This window comes from Danio rerio, chromosome 14, assembly GCF_052040795.2.
Source record: "Danio rerio strain M-AB ecotype USA chromosome 14, GRCz13ab, whole genome shotgun sequence".
Lineage (NCBI taxonomy): Eukaryota > Metazoa > Chordata > Actinopteri > Cypriniformes > Danionidae > Danio > Danio rerio.
Window position 1 is genome coordinate 45120297 of NC_141034.1, and position 17458 is coordinate 45137754.

At 35.3% G+C, this 17458-nt stretch overlaps 1 protein-coding gene and 1 non-coding gene across 5 annotated transcripts in view; both read right to left on the reverse strand.

The window, feature by feature from the left end:
* Nucleotides 1-15313, reverse strand: part of elf1 (E74-like ETS transcription factor 1) — a 104670-nt gene extending 89357 nt beyond the window's left edge. For all 4 annotated transcript variants that reach the window (XM_087280098.1, XM_087280093.1, XM_087280096.1 and 1 more), the window contains exon 1: nt 14973-15313. The gene's annotated coding sequence lies outside the window, so the exon portion shown is untranslated. The remainder of the gene's footprint in view (nt 1-14972) is intronic.
* Nucleotides 15314-17156: 1843 nt separating this feature from the next.
* trnae-uuc (transfer RNA glutamic acid (anticodon UUC)) lies at nt 17157-17228 on the reverse strand. The gene has a single exon. It is a non-coding gene; the product is annotated as a tRNA-Glu (tRNA).
* Between the last annotated feature and the right edge of the window lie 230 nt (nt 17229-17458).

Sequence of the window (17458 nt, forward strand, 5' to 3'; positions counted from 1 at the left end):
ATGCAGGGAGCAACATGGGTGGAATTAAACAAGACTTTATTGACTACTAAAAGAATCCTTTTGGAAGGTTTAGTCTAAAATCATTAGAACAGGTTAAACTATATAAAAGAAAACACTGTGATGGATTACATTCAAAGTAGACAGTAAAAAAATATATCGTTTCAGCATTGATATCGCAATTTGATCATTCACAAGTCACATCGCAGGATATGCAATGTTGAGTCTGGATTATAATGGATCATTTGCATGTGTTTTTGAGTCCTGTGACTGTATGAGGATTTAAAAAGTATTTAGGAACACGAGATTGTACAGTTTGTAACTTTATTAACCATTAATTTTAAATGAAGACTATGCAGTATAATTTTACTTTTGATTATTCAATTACTGTATACCCGAATACTGTTAGACTCCTCGGAAAACAATAAAACACTCTTTTTTTCTCTCTCTCTCTACACCTGCCAATACTCCCGTTTTTCCCAGGAGGGAAAGTGCACGCAAAGTGAACTGAAAAGCGGAAAGCGGGTATGAAGATGGTTGCGCATTGGCTTCGGTGTGCATGGGGACTGTACCAAGCTGAGGAGCGGAATTCCGGGAATTCCGGGAGTTTTCTGGGTGATAGAACAATACAGGAGAATTCATCTTTATTTCTATATCCCTTTTAAAATGTAGACTCTGTCAAAGCAGCTTAACATGGAAGTTATAGTAAATTGAAACTGTGTCAGTCAGTTCAGTTTTCAAAGTTGATGTTAAGTTTAGTTCAGTTCAGTGCGGCTTAATTTTTACTGCTGAAAGTCCAAACACGGAAGAGCAAATGCATCGATGCACAGCTCTGAAGGTTCCAAACCAAGCAAGTCAGTGGTGAAAGTGGCGAGAAACAAAACTTCAAAAGTACTCAAGAGAAGTGAGTAGTAAATATTACAATGTAAAAAGCTGATAAGTCAAGGTTTTAAAACCAAAATGTTCTGCTACACCTTTCCCAAAGCATGTGTAAGATTTCTAATTTACTTTTTTTTTTTAAACAACAGTATCGCCAGCAGAAAAATATTGCAAATAAATTGCAAAGAAATCATTTTTTTTAACAAATAAAGACAGCAGAAGTCAATGATTCTTTTGAATTATATAGCTTGATGTGTTTACTGCTCCAAAATATCATAAATAATTCAAGAAATAGAATAACTTATTTTCAAGGTGGAAAAAGTTTTAGTTTTTTACCCAGACATTTAAAAATAATATATTTAACAGCAGTGAGCGCAATACTGTGATACAGTGAAACCGTGATATTTTTGTCCAAGGTTATCATATCGTCAGAATCTTATACTGGCCCATGCCTACTCTGAAGTGCATTAAGTTATTGTTTAAGGCTATTTCAATCATCATACAGTAAACATCTATCATCTTCTCATCAGTGACCTGCATCAAAACAGCCTCTGGGTCAATGCGAGTAAAGATTTTGGACATCTTCTGGGACACTTAATGCTTCCAAACAGTTTGCTGCAGTTATAGATCGCCCACATCTTGAGGTTGTTCAATATGGTGCGATTTACTTCCTGTGGGATTTTGATTGGACAGGAATCACATGTCTGACTTGTCTAATCCCCATAGACAGGAAAAAATAAAGTAGTGACTGCAGGTGGAAGAAAAAAAGTGGAGTAAAAGTACAAATACAGCACTAAAAATGTAATCAAGAGAAAGTAAAAGTACACATTTTTAAAACTACTTACTGTAGTAAACGACAATTTCTGAGAAAAACTACTTGATTACAGTAATTTGAGTATTTGTAATTTCATTTATGACTTTAAACCACTGGACATCAGTGTCTTCTACATTATCTCTTTATGGTGTGAAGGAAATTTTATTTGGTCTGCACAAGAAAGTTACCACCTCTTACCAGACACTGTACAGTCCTCTGAAAACCTCAACCAATTAAACATTACACAAAGAGCAAGGCCAACATTCCAGACAGTTCAAAATCACTCGTGTGCGGATGGGAAGTATTGACCAGAGCAGTGGAGAAAAACAAATCTAAAGCACCGAGACACAATTTTAATTCTTTATCAGTACAACTCATCATTTCTGTTTCAGACTGTGAATGTGCCAGTGCTTTTCACTCACATTACAGTGAAACACAACAGAAGCCGAGCCGCTAATGATGGTAGTGCAGTCTGTTATAGAGCTTAAATGGTCAAATTGCATGTTTTCTCTCGGAGGACCAGACACTGGAAAGCATTATGCTAGATGAATACCTAATGTCTCCGTCTATTTAAATAATTTAAATCCAAGCCTAAGGGAGGAACGGCCAACTGTTCTGTAAACTACATTTAAAAATATAAACATAATAAATAAGTAAACAGGTACAGTATTTTGACAAGGTTTTTTCCCTTGATTGTTTCATTTTGTCCCTGTCTAGGGTGGTACTTGCTGAATGAATGTTTAAGGGGTGTTCCACAGTGTATTTAAGGCTTGGTTGTGTTTATAGGATGCAAAGCAATGTGTGCTCATGCTTCATTTGTAGAAAATCATGTTATTTTTTTCATATACCTTACTTTGATTATATACAGCTACTCAGCTAACATGAAAACAACTGCCATATTTCCTAGATACTCCGAAAGGCCCGCCCTCAAGAGGTTCTGATTGGTCAGCTAACATAATGTGCTGTAATTCGCGGATTGTCTCAACATCACCAGGTAACGTGTCATGCGCCTTTAAGCACAGGCTTTTTCACTGTGTAAACACTGTCAGTCAGGGTAGCTGTTAGATCACACATAAAATGAAGAGGACAAGGCTGAACCTCACGCCTGTTCTCTAAAATAAAATCTAACAAGTGTCTTTAACAAATATTTAGAATAAGCATACGTAAGTAATATGAAACCTTCACATATCTTTTCAGAGTTCGTTATTCGTGATGTAAATGCAGGGAAAGCGGCTCTATAGAGAGACACAGAAAGCTGCCGCATAGAGACACTGCAGCACTGCTGAAAATTGTGGGTGTTTACAGGGGGTTGAACGATAATTAAGAATTTGTAGCTAAATTGTTAGTGGTGCCAAACAGCATTTCCCTTGTTTACATCTTTGCTAAAACATACCTTTTAAAACTATGCATGTAATTGATCAATTTTAGCAAATAAAAATACTTACAGGTTGTGGGTCACAATCCACAGCTTCGTCGGTCGGAGGAGTTTTTAGCCAAATTCAGCACTGAACTGAGAGAAATTCTAGAAGCTGTTCTTTGTCAAATGCTAGCTATTGATTTTTATAATTCCTGGAACATAATTCAAAACTAAATTGTAAGCACTTCTCTCTTTGTGTTGTGTCCTTTGGAAGCCCAAATACAAAAACAGAACACGATCTGTTGAAATATCAGCATTTGGACAGCATTTTAGCTTTCTCTGCTATAACATTACAGAGCCTCTGGCCATGCTCTTTGCTACTCTGTGTGTGCGCATGGTGGATCCAAGTTATCAGAAGCCCTTTTGATCTCACTAGCCTGGATGTATTTTTTTTTTTGTAGTCCCCAAACTTTGTTCGCTGTAGGCTTTGCTAAGCTAACTCTGTAAAAGCCAATGTCTCCCTTTGTTTTAAACTTTGAGCGTCTCATATTCAGGGATGTTGCTTATGTTAAAACATCTACATTAGACATCAAATGAGGTCGAAAATATGATATCATAGTGGACCAGCCCTTTAAAAATCACCTAGAGGTAAACAGTTGAGTTTTACCATTTTTTAACTCATTCAGCGGATCTCTAGGTCTGGCAGGAGCACTTTTAGATTAGCTTAGCATAAATCATTGCAGAATGCTCAATTATATTACGCAGTGCTTAAACCAGGGCTTAATTTGTGCCGGAACAAGCCGGAACCTCAAAATCTGATCCGGCACCTCATTTTATATCACCCTCATTACATGCACCCTGTCTTGCGTCACACTTCACTTTCGTCCCCACCCCAATCTGTTCCGGGACCTCGTAATTTACAAATTAAGAAGTGGCTAAAATATATTCTCCAGCTAGCTAACTTGGTAAGAGAGCAATAAAATATCCTTGTGTCTGCTGCAGCCATGGTACAACAGTCAAGTTCCTTGATTATTACGCCGGAATAGGAGTTTAATTCCTAGTTTGTCACAGGACTCTCAGTGCGCTCGCAGCATTCATTGAACTGGGTGCATCTGGAAGGCATGAGTGCATTCAATTCACCTTTATTTCTATAGCACTTTTACCATGTATATAGTGTTAAAGCAGCTACACATAGAATATTATAGTAAATCGAAACAGTGTCAGTCCAGTTTTCAGAGTTTAAGTTCACCATTGTAAAGCGCATCACCATTGGAAATAACAAACTTGCATAAAAGGTGTGATATGTGAATGACCTCTAAACCCCCCGTCATTTGCGGTCTCCATCAGTTGATGTTTGTACACAGACATGGTGGATTCACCCGATTTGTTGACAAATGAGTTGCAGATCCATTCCTTGGCAATTTGCGGATCCTTCACTGGGCCTTTTTCGCTTTGCAAAGAAACTTATCAAAGACATCTGTTTCTTACTAATTTTGTTAGCTTGTGGGTTCAATTTGGGTGTGAAATGTAAGCAAAGAAAATATGTTCATTTTTTTAAATAAAAGATTTTTCAAAATAAAAGATAATTTAGACTCAGATAATAAATACGATGGAAAAAATTAATGATTTCTTGTGTGGCGCGGTACCAATTGATCTATGGCCGATGGTTGGGGACCACTGCTCTAGAAGACTTAAGCATTAAATAGAAAAATTCTCAAAACTCTTTTTGGAATTTTTTGAGTGAGATGCTAATGGTCTAATCCAATTCAATGATTTATGTTAAGCTAAGCTAAGTTAAAAGTGCACCAGGAGATCAGCTCAATAGATTAAGAAACAGTAAAACTCAGCTGTTTAACTGTGGGTGACTTGTAAAATGAGCTTATTTGCAAAAAAGGGGGGAGTATTCCTTTAACCGGACTGAGTTGTGCAGGAGATGACAAAGTACTAACAGACTCCTATTTAATGTGCCATGATACTTCACACATTAGACAGTTTTTACACTCGAGTGTAAATCAGCTGGATGAATTAGTCACATCTGCCATTTTAATGGGCCATCTGAATCTCAAACACACTCAAGGACATTTACTCAACGTCCCACATCACTGCTTTCCACACATTGACTTATAATAAAAAACAAATGTAACTATTTAATTCGAGGTCTATTAAAACAGTACGTTTTGGGATCTAAAAACATGAAAGTAAAATAAAACTTGAAGAAAAAAATCGTTAGCTCTTAGCAAAGATGTAAATGATAATAAAAACATACCTAAGCTTAAGCTTTTTTGCCTTTCTTCAGTCAAAATAATGCAAGTCGGCCTTGCTTTTCCATGCTTAACGAGCCTCCCACATATTTGGCTGCTGCCATATGAGCAGGAAAGATACAGCTTTACATGACATCAGTCTACTTACACTCACCAGCCATTTTATTAGTTACACCTTGCTATTGCAGGTTGCTCCTGCGTTGTTTTACCTTCAATTCTACTTTGCATATATTCAGCAAGGACCTGGATATTCCTTCGAGATTTTAGTCCATATTGACATATAGCAATCCAGGTTTGTTAGCTACACGTATATGATGCAAATCTCGTTGCACCACATCCCAAAGGTGCTCTACTGGATTGAGATCAGGTGGTCGTGGAGGTCATTAGAGTATAGTGAACTCACTGTTGTGTTCAAGAAACCAGTTTGAGAACATTTGAGCTTTTTGACATGGCATGTTATCCTGTAGCTGTCACAAGATGGGTACATTGCTGTCACAAAGAGATGGACATGGCAACAATGATACTTGACTATACAACTATTCCACCAACCAAGCCTGTTCTTAGCTGACTGCTGTGGATTTCTCCTTCTGTAGCTCATCTGCTTCAAGGTTTGATTTGTTGTGTTCAAAGACGCTTTTCTTTATATCTTGCTTGTAACGGGTGGTTATTTGAGTTACTGTTTGCCATAAACCAGTCTGACTATCTTGCTCTGAACTCTCCCATGAAAAACTTGCTGTAAAATTTCAATAGATCAGCAGTTTCGGAAATTCTCAGCCCTGACTGTCTAGTACTAACAATAATATCAAATTCAAAGTCACTTAAATCACCTTTCTTCCACATTCCAATGCTTGGTTTAAACTTCAGACAATCTTTGTCTGCATGCTGCCATGTGATTGGCTGAACTGACCTGACTGAACTGAGTACCTAATAAAGACTTACTGTAAAAAAGTATCCAAACTGATTGTAAAAATGCATTATTGTTGAGTTTAAGCAACTCAATTCATTCATTCATTTTATTTTTGGCTTAGCTTATATTAATCTGGGGTCGCCACAGCAGTATGAACCGCCAACTTATCCAGCACATGTTTTTTATGCAGTGACTGCCATACACACTCATTCACACACATACACTACAATTCATTTATTATATTTGACACTTATTTCAAACAACTTAAGTCAAGCTAAATAGCATAGCATTTGGAGCAATTAAGAAATTCTCATCTGTTTATTTAAACAATAATCAGATACACTTGTTAAAACCATGTAAATCAACTGGCTTAAAAGACCAAATAAGTATTACTCAAGCAAATTAAGTGCTTCAATCATCCAGACAGAAGTAGCACACACACATGCAGGTTAGTTTAACCAACTGCAAGACTTCCGCTGCATTAGTGATTGCACTTATTACTTTTAAATAAAGCAGTATATAGTCATAACCGTAACCTCTGTAGAGCCATCCTCAACATAACCACAGGCTTTACTCTGCAGCGGTCACCTCCCTAAAATGCAGATAAAAAGAAACCTCTAATAAAATATTTAACATCAACATGTCACACCTTTTTCTATCTGGTGCAAAAGCTAGCACTTAATTTATTTAAACATTTAGTCTCGGAGCTAGAATCTAGCTTGACATAATGGTACTCAGTTCAACTCATTGTAGTTTTTGAGCATGAAATTCATGTGCAAATAGTACAAATTACTATTTTTTGCATTAAGTCAACTAAAAAGTACAAGTTAGAACACAGGTCAAGTTTTACAGTCTGGCATTTTCTGTTTTACCAAGCATTTACAAATAGTAAAAATTACTAGAGCTCAAATATTTAGCTTTAAGTAAAGTCAAATAAAAAGTATAATGTTTAGAAAACTGGTCAGGTTTTACAGTATGGCATATTCTGGTTAAATTAAGAAAGCAAACGTAATTTACAACCACATTTATTTCTAAATTACACATTGAGAACAGATTTCAAAACAAAATGACTGATTCTAGCAATATCATAGGTGGGATGTGTGAGAAACACTAGTCAACACAACTCTCTTCAAACAACAGTTCAACAAATAGCACACAAACAAATAGTCCAAAACATGTCAATTGCAGAAGTGAAATTCCATCCAACTAATGTCACTGCCACACCTCTCATACATGTAGAAGTTCCTTTTTTTCTAATAAAAATGCTATTAAGGTTTAGCTTAATATTAAATTACTAGTAAATTAAAATAAACGTGATGGTGTGGGTAATTCATATAATCATCATCTTAATATGTAATATTACAAAACAGAAACCAATGACTAATATATTAATCCTGTTTTGTGTCTACTATATAACATAATGTCATATATTACAGTGAGGGTTTATGGCTAATATTTTTAGCATTTGCTAGAAGCGTTTATATTTTTCATTAAATGTGTCATTGAAACTTCTTCATTCACATGTCTTTCTTCTTTACAATGTCATTTATTGTAAAACTATACAGATTAAGCATCATAACCCAAAACATTAGAAAAAGAACAGAGTTTCACTCATGATTTCAATAGAGAAAACCAGTTTTGCACTTTCTTGCTAACTGTTGGCATTAGCTAGCCTGAAAACAGTAGCTTAGGACAAACTGTTTGCACAAATAACAGAAAACATCCGATAAAATCAACATTTTACGTACCAAAGTCATAAACAAAGAATCAATTTCATTGTCAGAACCACCTCCGAAAAGGCAAAGAGATTGTTTTATCAATTGATCATCCTGTTAAAACTAACTAAATATATGAACACCACCACCTTGTGGAAACCTATGGACTTTACGTTTCTATGCCATAGGGACTTAACATCTGTTTTGCTATTGCCAGTGTTATGAAAGCCATATTTAAAAGATTAAACAACAACTCAACCCAATTTTTGAGCATGCTATAAATTGTATGGTGAATGCACACCATCCGAGCACACTTTAGATATCTTTGCTGATGCATAGACAGCCTGCAAAGTGACGGCTCATGTTGCAGCAAGCTCTCAGCTGATGATGCCCTGGTGCAGTTCCTGGATACAGAGTTTATAAAGAACGATGTCTTCAAATGTGGAGACAGATCAATAGACAGCCCATTAAGTCATAACTCATGTGATTTTCAATGCACCATCAGACCAAGACACAAAGTCGGAGCAGAGTAGACTGAGTCAGGTCAGGCCATTCTCGGGTAACTTTCCTTGCATATTCAAGGTTGGCACACGGGATGAGAGTTACCATCATGGCCACATATTCCAGAGCAAGTATGCTCCCTAGATAAAGGCTTCCCACATATAATACACTGACAAAATAAATATTCATTGTATTTTCCTACATTTTTCCCCAACATTTTACAAACAAATTTCTCTGGGCTGTTAAATTAACAACTTCATGTGTTTATATTCAGCCCATAGAAATTGTTTGCAACCACTTACCCTAAAAATCCAAAGATTTTTTTTCATTGTACCTGTCATTGTAGGCTTATGATAATTATTAGTTGTTCTTGTTGCAATTAATTGCTTATATTTTTAATCATAGTATACAGTATTATCAAAATAATGACACTAAGCTACACATCTAGGGTGCAAATCTCCTGTTGCACCACATCCCAAAAGGAGCCCTACTGGATCGAGATCAGGTGACCGTGAAGGCCATTTGAGTATAATAAACTCACTGTTGTGTTCAAGAAACCAGTTTGAGATCATTTGAGTTTTAAGACATGGCATGTTATCCTGTACTGATCACAAGATGGGTACACAATTATAACAAAGAGATGGACATGGTAATATTGATACTTGACTACACAACCATTCCACCAACCAAGCCTGTTCTTAGCTGACTGCTGTGGATTTCTGCTTCTGTAACTCATCTGCTTCAAGGTTTGATTTGTTGTGTGTTCAAATATGGTTTTCTTTATACCTTGGCTGTAACGGGTGGTTATTAGAGTTACTGTTTGCCTTGAACCAGTCTTGCTATCTTGCTCTGAACTCTCCCATGAAGAACTTGCAGTAAAATTGCAGTAGATCAGCGGTTTCGGAAATTCTCAGCCCTGATGGTCTAGTACTAACAACATCACATTCAAAGTCACTTAAATCACCTTTCTTTCAAATTCTGATGCTTGTGTTGACAACTTCAGACAATCTCTGTCTGAATGTCTAAATGCTGCCATGTGATTGGCTGACCAGATATTTTGCAGTATACGTAACTGATCGGAGTACCTAATAAAGCCTTACTTTAAAAAAAGTATTCAAACTGACTGTGAAAGTTTCAGCGACTCAATTCATTTATAGTAGTAAATCCAAAGATTTTTTTCAGTGTACCTCTCGTTGTAGGCTTATTATGATTAATACTTTTTCCAGTTGCAATTAATTGCTGATGTTTTAATCATAGTACACAGTATTATCATAATTTTGACATTAAACTGCATAAAAGGTAAGCATGTATTATAACCAAAAATACTTAGTTATGGTCTTTCTGTTAATGTTCAGGCGGGTTCATTTCGCTGTGGCAATCCTTGATTAATAAAGGGACTAAGCCGAAAAGAAAATTAATGCATAAATGAATGAATGAATGAATGAATCTTAAAGTTCAGATTAAACAAACGTTTAATCCAAATTTAATTACAAAAGTATTATAATGTCAAATAATCAACACTTTATAATAAGGCCTCATTTAGGGCTTCACGATTTGCAAAAAACAGACATTGCGATATTTTGTTTATCCGCAATTTAAATTGCGATATGAATATCATTTAAGAAGATAACTTTAGTAACTCTACTTGGAAATAATTTACTAATTACTAGTTTGACTTTGACTGGGATATTATAGATGAGTACGACAATGCATAAAATATTCAAAATTACCCCCAAAAAACATAAAACCAACTAGCTAAAGCACGGAAGAATTCAATAAAACGATGATCAAAATAAAATAAAAAGAGCTTTATGGTTTTCAGGGGAGTTTAACAGTATTGAGGTAGAGAAATTCAATAAATAAATGCAAAATAACACATCATGTAGTCTTTATTATATATATATATACATATATATATATATATATATATATATATATATATATATATATATATATATATATATATATATATATATATATATATATATATATATATATATATATATATATATATATATATATATCATACTGTCAGAATCTTATACCGGCCCATGCCTACTCTGAAATGTAGTTCCTAGTTAATTTTAATCCCAACTTGACGTTGAAGATCCTGCAATGTGACTATTGCAGATTCGCACATTGCGATATCAATGCTGAAACGTTATATTTTGCAGCCTTAGTCTTATTATTACATGTCAATGGATTGAAATTAACAGTGAGAAAAGTTTTGTGTTAATATTATTGTTAAAATACAGTTAAACTTTAGCCAGCTATATTTAATAAAATGATTTGTAATCAGAATGTGACTACATTTTGAATGCATTATTAAGCATTACCTAAGAAACTGACATCAATCATCAAAGAATCATAAGTACTTTTGTAGTTTTCATGCATTTAATTAAATGAACTAATGTCAAATATTAGAGCTTTACTGCTATAAATATTCCATCAATATTTAATCATGTAGTAGGTCAGACTAACAGTCCCTTATTTATCAGGGGTCGCCACAGCAGAATGAACCGCCAACTCTAGCAGTTTAAATAATAAATAAATAATTCATTCATTTTCCTTCGACTTAGTCTCTATTTCAGGGGTCACCACAGCAGAATGAACTGCCAACTATTCCGGGATATGTTTTATGCAGCAGATTCCTTCCAGCCAAAACCCAGTACTGGGAAATGCCCATATACTCTTACATTCACACACACTCAATACTACAGCAAATTTAGTTCATCCATTTCACTTATAGCACATTCCGTTGGACTGTGGGGGAAACCGGAGCACCCAGAGGAAACCCACGCGAACACAGGGAAAACATGCAAACTCCACACAGAAACACCAACTGACCCAGCCGGGACTCGAATTAGTGACCTTCTTGCTGTGAGGCAACAGTGCTAACCACTGAGCCACCATACCACCCTATAATAAACAATTATTTAGTGCACTTTGAAGTGTCAACAACCTCAATATTGGACATGTCCATTATCCTCGTATTATTGAATATCAACATATGCCTATGTCATTGTCATTCTGCGATTTCTTAGCCACGTGCTTCATCTGCTAAAAGACCCAGAAAGAGCATCTGAGGGCCTCTTTGTGCCTTCTGGTAATTCAAAGGCACAATAGGGTCATTGGGCATGAGTTCTGAGACTCAAAGTCATAAGGAGAAAAAGGGGAGTGCAGAGAGCTATATTTCAGAAAAGAGTCAGGACAGCACCAACTAGGGGGTAAATTTAGAGCCTCTCATTGAGGATAATTAGTTTCAGAAGACCGGAATTTCCAGCTATCTGAAGGCCTCTGGGGTGTGCTAGGGCCTGGGAGGAGGGTGGGGGGTTTGTAATGGGAGGGTACCAGAACCAGCTGATAACATTTCTGGATGAACCGAGCTGACTAATATCTCAAACTCCCAAAGCAGGAGAACACAAGTATACTCCCTGACCCAAGCACCTCCCTATGGCCAAAATGCTGAGAGCGCTACAGGCAAACAGATACTTCAATGTGCACGTCCCAAAGGGGAGCTTTGTATCCCAAAAAAATGTAAACATCTGGCAAACATTTGGACAGTTAGACAATTGGTGAGAAATTGAGTCACAAATAAAGTAAACATATTTCGAAAAAGACCACATCACTCCAAATGAGTTTACAAGCACCAGCAGATGGAATTGATACTTTGGTACAATATGAAATAATATTATTTGTATATATAATCGGTCTATTCACTACATACATACTGTCTTATATACCGTATACCAGAGGTGGGAGTAAATCACACATGTGCAAGTCAACAGCAAGTCTCAAGTCATTTCAAGTCAATCAAATTTTATATATATATATATATATATATATATATATATATATATATATATATATATATATATATATATATATATATATATATATATATATATATATATATATATATGTGTATGTATATGTATATAAACTGACCATTTTTTATGTGATTTGAAGTTTCAAATGAAATTAGAAGTGGTGATAATTGAATCGCTGATTATTGAGTTGCATGCTTTGCTATTGTTAATGTTTTAAAATGAACCGTTCTAATGAATCTAATGACTCATTTTAAGTGGTTCTTCTTAACGAACCGATTGATCTATTTCAGCAAATCCAACTGATTCATTTAAAATGGTATGCATTTCCAATAAACACTAATCCACAAATTAATTAAAGTTACCTACTTTTAATCTGGCCTGGCACTCCTTCTGACATGGAAAAAAGAATATCCCAAGTTATCAACTTAAAAAATAATTAACTCCAGTCAGGAATTGGTTGCAGTGCTTTATTCGGAACAGTACAGAGAACCGATGTTTCGGACCAATCTGAGAACCAATGAGCTGTTAATACTGTGCATGCACGACTTAGAATTTTTGGTTTTGTTTTGTTTTTAAATGCACAATATATAAGAAACGGTTATGCATTTAACAAAAACAAGTTATTTAGAGTCATGTACCTCAAGTCCAAGTCAAGTCTCCAGTCATGAAGGTCAAGTCAAGTTGCCTCTTTTTTGGATATTTGTCAAGCAAGTCTCAATTCCTAAATGTTGTGACTTAAGTCTGACTCGAGTCAAGTCATGTGACTTGAGTCCCCCATCTCTGCTGTATAACATACCTGTCATTATAGCAGATACGCACAACATCAAGTAATAACATCACCATTAGTATGAACACTTTTTTAGTAATTAGACATCCTAATATGTATGTAGTTTATATATATATATATATATATATATATATATATATATATTTTTTTTTTTTTAAACTTACTGACTCCGTTATTTCACCACACACATTACCATTGCATTTACTATGCATTCTGTATAAATAAAATAACATTCCCTATGTACAACCACAAAAATGTCCTTGACCCATAATATTTAGCAATTCTAAATAATTCACTGCATGTGACAATACAATAAACAAGCCGCTAGTACTACATGGTTTAGACTGGTCAATGTTAAAATTGAGGTAAAGTTGGTTTTACATTCGCACATTCGTTCAGTGACAACTTGTGACAGGCTCTCTACATTGTTTACCATAGTACTTTGAATAATCTGAAATCACATGTAAGTATAACCTTAAAACAACATTAGCAGTTTTTGATCGGCTGTGAACGATGTATTCTGATAGTCATTGGCTGCTAGTACTGCATGGTTTAGACTGGTCAATGTTAAAATGGAGGTAAAGTTGGTTTTATATTCCCACATTCGTTCAGTGACAACTTGTGACAGGCTCTCTACATTGTTTACTATAGTACTTTGAATATTTTGTTTAAAATCAGATGTAAGTATGACTTCAAAAAAACAATAGCACTATTTAATATTGAGGTAAACTTGGTTTTAAATTCGCACATTAGTTCAGTGGCAACTTGTGACAGGCTCTCTATATTGTTTACCATAGTACTTTGAATATTCTGTCTGAAATCACATGTAAGTATTACTTCAAAACAACATTAGCACTATTTAATATTGAGGTAAACTTGGTTTTAAATTCGCACATAAGTTCAGTGACAACTTGTGACAGGCTCTCTATATTGTTTACCATAGTACTTTGAATATTCTGTCTGAAATCACATGGAAGTATTACTTCAAAACAACATTAGCACTATTTAATATTGAGGTAAACTTGGTTTTAAATTCGCACATTAGTTTAGTGGCAACTTGTGACAGCCTTTCTATATTGTTTACCATAGTACTTTGAATATTCGGTCTAAAATTACATGCCAGTATGAATAAAAACAACATTAGCACTATTTGATTGACTATGAACAATGTATTTGGATAGTCATTGGCTGCTAATATAATTTGCCTAAAATTAGCAAAGAATATTTGTATGAAACTATTATTAAGCAGAAAATGTAAATGTATGAATATAAAACCAAGTTTACCTCAATGTTAAATTACAACATACTGTATTATAAAAAGCCACATAAAGGGGCATATTATCTATTAAAGGGCATATTATCAACTTCCAGTGGCATTTTTGTCCTAAGCCTCAGGTCATTTTCTAACCTTGGTCACAAGTACTGATAATAATAACACAAAGGCAAGCCAGTTTTAAATATAAAGCCTACATCAACATAAGAGATTTGGATGGAACCACTGATGTCCCAGCACTAAAGACTGGGTAACTGATTGTTCACACTCATGTGAAGCCTTACTGTGTCTTAACCAGCAATGTCAGCCTGAGACAAGAGATTCTCACACTGAAGCAGTCACTACGGTCACATGCCCACAATCATGCTGGAACAACTCAGCGCACAGTTATGAGAGAAAGGGGCACAACAGAGCAGTGGGTCAAGCTGTCCTGAGGGCTGTACAGATCAGGACTGGCAAATGAGAGATCACAATGATGAAAGCATATGTTTGTTTAAAGGGAATGTCAAGCGTGTATTGTGAATGACATAAACCACGCTTGCACATTCAAACACATGAGAAAGAACTAAACAAGTGCACAAGAACTGTGAGGTCTTGAGTAACGTTAAAAGCACGTGAGAACTAAAAGTAACAAGTTATATAGACACTTACCTTCGTCTTCCCCATGGTCTTCAGGTTTAAAGGTTAACGTGAGGTGACTTTTATTTCAATGAAACAATTCCTGTTATTATCCGAATCCTCGTCTTGCGTCCTGATGCAACGTAGTGACTTTATCCTCTTTGCCAAAGACGGAATCTTCTAAAAGCGCATTGTTTTGAAGCCCTGGACGAGCTTTCTTGGTTTTCTTTTGCCTAACATAAGGTTTCACTGTTTTCACTGTGTGGGGAATTCCTTGCGCTCACATTTTCCCTCGAAAGCGATTGGTCCAGCGCTCGGCATCTGCACCGCAAGCGACAACGCGTCAAACTGCAAACGCTCCCATGCATGCAATCAGTGGAGCGACGCGTCTTTCGGGCTTGTAGATGGGAAGAGTGACGTCGGCGTCCAGTAGACCAATCAAAAGACTTTATTTATGCGAGCAGTGTTTACAATGTTATTTTATTTCAGTAAGGCTTTTGGGTGGCATAGTGAGAGACATCTCTAGTTGTTCCATTCATTAACACTTTAATAGCACCTTACTTTTAGTTTTCAAGAGTTTCATTCCACATGTATTAGTGGTGATATTAAGAAAACTGGGTTACAATGACTGTAACATCAACCCGTTTGTTATGAGACGAGCTTATGGTTTTGGTTAACGATGGTGTCCTTTGCAGGTGAGTGAGCGTTGTCATAACATCAAATAAATGTAGACAGTCCCTTTATAGTTTTGCGTCTACAGTTTGTGGTGTCATAAAATTCAGATGAGCCCTTAATGCCTCTGTCTGCCCCTCCCATTATCGGAAAGCCTGTTTGGGGAATTCATTGGTAATACTGTTGTTTGTGGTCTGGGGAATTATTTATACATTCTTTGATATATTGTCCTCAGACTTTGAAAAGGTTTGGTTACACCTATCTGGAAATGCTAGCTAGTATTCCCCCATTTTATTTTCTACATTTCCAAAAGAAACACTTTTCATACCCTACTGTTTCTTACAAAAAATATTTACTAACTATAATAGTAATTTACTGTTAAACTTACTTTGTTTAGCTATAACTATAAACCATATCTTCTCAGAATTAAAGAAAAATATTGTTAATAATAAAACTCTTTAAAGCACTTTTCAAGCACTTTCCAGATGCATTTACAAACTTTTCAAGAACTTAACAAGTGTGGCAAATGACATATTTACATACATATACCGTATACTTCATAACATTATATTAGATGATAACCTATTTGTTGATGGCATGTGTGTTTGACCCAAGCCCAGCACTGAACTGCTGTCATTTACTCTCTTAAATATCATGTGCTTACATCGAATGTGTCATCTTTCAAAAATAAATATTTATTTATTTTATTTCAAGTATTGTTCACACATGAATCATTAATCCCCATGCACATTTCTTCTTCCACTGTTTTAGCAAAGGGCACAGATCAAAAAGTTAGGCTACCTAGTTGCAACATTTATTCATTCATTTTATTTTCGGCTTAGTCCCTTTATTAATCAGTGGACACCACAGAGGAATGAACCACAAACTTATCCAGCATATGATTTATGCAGCGCATCTATTTATCTATATTATGCATATCTTTAATAGGTTAAATAGGTTATCTTTAGCATGCTAATCATGTCAGCAACATGCTACAAAGCATGCAATCTTCATTCTTCCATCCACAGTATTAACAATCTAATATCTGTACCTAAACTAAAAAATTATTGCAAACATTTTTTTCTTTTGTTATTGTTAAGAGTACAGATACAGAAAATGTATAAACCCTATAACAAGTTACAACACAAAATAAACAACAGAACAAAGCAAATCAAAAAGAGAAACAAAAAGAATGACAGGGTTAATATAAATTACAAATAGACCATTTTAAAGTTCTCTCAAAGCATGGTCAGAGTGATGAATAAAAGGTCATATAGAACACAGCTGGATATTATAGAAGAGACAAAACTGTTGTAATCATAAAAGCTTTACCTCTACAGTACATTACATTGGATATTCTCAACCCAATGTCTTTGTAAACATTTTCATGTAATCATATAACTGTGTGTGTGTGTGTGTGTGTGTGTGTGTGTGTGTATATATATATATATATATATATATATATATATATATATATATATATATATATATAATCTTTTCTGAGAAGGTTGTCTCGGTTAAAACGTTTTAATCTAAAAACATTACTTCCCATACCGGGAGTCGAACCCGGGCCGCCTGGGTGAAAACCAGGAATCCTAACCGCTAGACCATATGGGACGATACTTTACTACGTGTTTTTTTGACTATTGATACATCAGCAGAAATCCTGGTCCCTTGTGTTGATTTCATATTTATCAAGCGTTTAGTAAAGCAATTACATAAGCGTCATATTTTCTGGGGGTTGTGTAAGCAGACTTTAGCATTTGTTAGAGTATTGGCGTGGTTTTATAAAAGTTAGCTGCTTCTACAAAACGGACATATCTATGCAAAACGGACAGCAGGTGGCA